The sequence below is a fragment of the Pseudophryne corroboree genome, chromosome 4 (assembly GCF_028390025.1).
Source record: "Pseudophryne corroboree isolate aPseCor3 chromosome 4, aPseCor3.hap2, whole genome shotgun sequence".
Lineage (NCBI taxonomy): Eukaryota > Metazoa > Chordata > Amphibia > Anura > Myobatrachidae > Pseudophryne > Pseudophryne corroboree.
The window spans coordinates 722,129,018-722,133,774 of record NC_086447.1 but is presented as its reverse complement, the minus strand read 5'-3'; the positions used below and the strand labels follow the sequence as shown (position 1 = coordinate 722,133,774).

The 4,757-nt window shown below is 46.3% G+C and overlaps 1 pseudogene; it reads right to left on the bottom strand.

Moving 5' to 3' along the window:
* Positions 1-4,434: 4,434 nt before the first annotated feature.
* On the bottom strand, positions 4,435-4,553 carry LOC134913740 (5S ribosomal RNA; annotated as a pseudogene).
* Between the last annotated feature and the right edge of the window lie 204 nt (positions 4,554-4,757).

Genomic DNA, 4,757 nt, shown 5'->3' with positions numbered 1-4,757 from the left:
CTGCTCTACCTACCTCTGTGTCGTCAAGTATACTATCCATCCATACCTGTGGTGCATTTCAGTTTTGCACAGTTTGCTGTCCACCAGTATATAATATATAGCAGTACGGTACAGTAGGCCACTGCTCTACCTACCTCTGTGTCGTCAAGTATACTATCCATCCATACCTGTGGTGCATTTCAGTTTTGCACAGTTTGCTGACCACCAGTATATACTTTATAGCAGTACGGTACAGTAGGCCACTGCTCTACCTACCTCTGTGTCGTCAAGTATACTATCCATCCATACCTGTGGTGCATTTCAGTTTTGCACAGTTTGCTGACCACCAGTATATAATATAGCAGTACGGTACAGTAGGCCACTGCTCTACCTACCTCTGTGTCATCAAGTATACTATCCATCCATACCTGTGGTGCATTTCAGTTGTGCGCAGTATATATAGTAGTAGGCCATTGCTATTGATATATAACTGGCATATAATTCCACACATTAAAAAATGGAGAACAAAAATGTGGAGGGTAAAATAGGGAAAGATCAAGATCCACTTCCACCTCGTGCTGAAGCTGCTGCCACTAGTCATGGCCGAGACGATGAAATGCCATCAACATCGTCTTCCAAGGCCGATGCCCAATGTCATAGTAGAGAGCATGTAAAATCCCAAAAAATAAATCTCAGTAAAATGACCCAAAAATCTAAATCAAAATCGTCTGAGGAGAAGCGTAAACTTGCCAATGTGCCATTTACGACATGGAGTGGCAAGGAACGGCTAAGGCCCTGGCCTATGTTCAAGGCTAGTGGTTCAGCTTCACCTGAGGATGGAAGCACTCATCCTCTCGCTACAAAAATGAAAAGACTTAAGCTGGCAAAAGCACAGCAAAGAACTGTGCGTTCTTCTAAATCACAAATCTCCAAGGAGAATCCAATTGTGTCGGTTGCGATGCCTGACCTTCCCAACACTGGACGGGAAGAGGTTGCGCCTTCCACCATTTGCACGCCCCCTACAAGTGCTGGAAGGAGCACCCGCAGTCCAGTTCCTGATAGTCAAATTGAAGATGTCACTGTTGAAGTACACCAGGATGAGGATATGGGTGTTGCTGGCGCTGGGGAGGAAATTGACAAGGAGGATTCTGATGGTGAGGTGGTTTGTTTAAGTCAGGCACCCGGGGAGACACCTTTTGTCCGTGGGACGAATATGGCCATTGACATGCCTGGTCAAAATACAAAAAAAATCACCTCTTCGGTGTGGAATTATTTCAACAGAAATGCGGACAACTGTTGTCAAGCCATGTGTTGCCTTTGTCAAGCTCTAATAAGTAGGGGTAAGGACGTTAACCACCTAGGAACATCCTCCCTTATACGTCACCTGGACCGCATTCATCAGAAGTCAGTGACAAGTTCAAAAACTTTGGATGACAGTGGAAGCAGTCCACTGACCACTAAATCCCTTCCTCTTGTAACCAAGGTCCTGCAAACCACACCACCAACTCCCTCAGTGTCAATTTCCTCCTTACACAGGAAAGCCAATAGTCCTGCAGGCTATGTCACTGTCAAGTCTGACGAGTCCTCTCCTGCCTGGGATTCCTCCGATGCATCCTTGAGTGTAACGCCTACTGCTGCTGGCGCTGCTGTTGTTGCTGCTGGGAGTCGATCGTCATCCCAGAGGGGAAGTCGGAAGACCACTTGTACTACTTCCAGTAAGCAATTGACTGTCCAACAGTCCTTTGCGAGGAAGATGAAATATCACAGCAGTCATCCTGCTGCAAAGCGGATAACTCAGACCTTGGCAGCCTTGGCGGTGTTAAACGTGTTTCCGGTATCCACCGTTAATTCACAGGAAACTAGAGAATTGCTTGAGGTACTATGTCCCCGGTACCAAATACCATCTAGGTTCCATTTCTCTAGGCAGGCGATACCGAGAATGTACACAGACGTCAGAAAAAGAGTCACCAGTGTCCTAAAAAATGCAGTTGTACCCAATGTCCACTTAACCACGGACATGTGGACAAGTGGAGCAGGGTAGACTCATGACTATATGACTGTGACAGCACACTGGGTAGATGTATTGCCTCCCGCAGCAAGAACAGCAGCGGTGGCACCAGTAGCAGCATCTCGCAAATGTCAACCCGTTCCTAGGCAGGCTACGCTTTGTATCACCGCTTTCCATAAGAGGCACACAGCTGACAACCTCTTACGGAAACTGAGGAACATCATCGCAGAATGGCTTACCCCAGATGGACTCTCCTGGGGATTTGTGACATCGGACAACGCCACCAATATTGTGCGTGCATTACATCTGGGCAAATTCCAGCACGTCTCATGTTTTGCACATACATTGAATTTGGTGGTGCAGAATTATTTAAAAAAACGACAGCGGCATGCAAGAGATGCTGTCGGTGGCCCGAAGAATTGCGGGCCACTTTCGGCATTCAGCCACCACGTGCCGAAGACTGGAGCACCAGCAAACAGTCCTGAACCTGCCCTGCCATCATCTGAAGCAAGAGATGGTAACGAGGTGGAATTCAACCCTCTTATATGCTTCAGAAGATGGAGGAGCAGCAAAAGGCCATTCAAGCCTATACATCTGCCTACGATATAGGCAAAGGAGGGGGAATGCACCTGACTCAAGCGCAGTGGAGAATGATTTCAACGTTGTGCAAGGTTCTGCAACCCTTTGAACTTACCACACGTGAAGTCAGATCAGACACTGCCAGCCTGAGTCAGGTTATTCCCCTCATCAGGCATTTGCAGAAGAAGCTGGAGACATTGAAGGAGGAGCTAAAACAGAGCGATTCCGCTAGGCATGTGGGACTTGTGGATGGAGCCCTTAATTCGCTTAACCAGGATTCACGGGTGGTCAATCTGTTGAAATCAGAGCACTACATTTTGGCCACCGTGCTCGATCCTAGATTTAAAACCTACGTTGGATCTCTCTTTCTGGCAGACACAAGTCTGCAGAGGTTCAAAGACCTGCTGGTGAGAAAATTGTCAAGTCAAGCGGAACGTGACCCGTCAACAGCTCCTCCTTCACATTCTCCCGCAACTGGGGCTGCGAGGAAAAGGCTAAGAATTCCGAGCCCACCCGCTGGCGGTGATGCAGGGCAGTCTGGAGCGAGTGCTGACATCTGGTCCGGACTGAAGGACCTGCCAACGATTACTGACATGTCGTCTACTGTCACTGCATATGATTCTGTCACCATTGAAAGAATGGTGGAGGATTATATGAGTGACCGCATCCAAGTAGGCACGTCAGACAGTCCGTACGTATACTGGCAGGAAAAAGAGGCAATTTGGAGGCCCTTGCAGAAACTGGCTTTATTTTACCTAAGTTGCCCCCCCTCCAGTGTGTACTCCGAAAGAGTGTTTAGTGCAGCCGCTCACCTTGTCAGCAATTGGCGTACGAGGTTACTTCCAGAAAATGTGGAGAAGATGATGTTCATCAAAATGAATTATAATCAATTCCTCCGTGGAGACATTCACCAGCAATTGCCTCCAGAAAGTACACAGGGACCTGAGATGGTGGATTCCAGTAAATCAATAATCTGTGAGGAGGGGGATGTACACAGTGAAAGGGGTGAGGAATCGGACGATGAGGAGGAGGTGGACATCTTGCCTCTGTAGAGCCAGTTTGTGCAAGGAGAGATTGATTGCTTCTTTTTTGGTGGGGGCCCAAACCAACCAGTCATTTCAGTCACAGTCGTGTGGCATACCCTGTCGCTGAAATTATGGGTTCGTTAAAGTTTGCATGTCCTGTTTATACAACATAAGGGTGGGTGGGAGGGCCCAAGGACAATTCCATCTTGCACCTCTTTTTTCTTTCATTTTTCTTTGCATCATGTGCTGTTTGGGGACTATTTTTTTGAAGTGCCATCCTACCTGACACTGCAGTGCCACTCCTAGATGGACTTACAAAGGGAGAAAAAAGAAGGCTCTTGTGTGGGCGCAATCTTAGAAAGAAGTTGATACAATATGTGAATTGGAAAATGCTTAAAACATAACTTTTATTGATATTATTAAACCAAAATTTCCCATCCCAGGGATCAGTGAGAGAATAAAGATTTTGTAAAAAATGTTAAAATGTTCTGGTCTCTTTATTTCAAAGAGTGTTCGGAAAGGTTGTAGACATTGGATTGTCATACCCCCATTTCCCCTGACCAGTACAGGGTTTCTGTATTGATGGGACCGGGGGGTGGTCAAAACAGAATATTTAAGAGAGTCCAAATAGACTTAACTTAGATTTAGTAGAATGGTAATCAATGGTCACCACACTAAGGATTAAATACCTGAGTTATGTACAAATACAATCTTTATAGACAGAATTGGAGGCATTCAATTGCAATAAAGAATATAAAGACACTAATAGAGAAATACTGGATAGAATAAGTGGTGATACTGCTGTTGGTGTCTCGTATCACATGGAAAGGGAAATTAATTCCCGCTCTACAACACCAGGTATTCGCAGGCAGTCTCCACTCCGGATACTGACCCGGCCCAACGCTGTTTTGCTTCCAAGATCGGACGAGATTGGGCGCTGGCAGCGTGGTATGGTAGTAGAGATTTATGTGTACACCAATGAGAGTGCACCTATATAAGAAATTGAGGAGTAGGAAATCAAGAGGAGATATAGGAGAGAGAAATGACTAGATAAAGAGGGTGAAAATATGTGGATCTGCTTTCCACGTTAGACACGGTTCAGAGATTCCCACAAATGTGGTACAGTGCACCGAGAATCGTGGATGAGAGTCCACGAAATGAGTGAA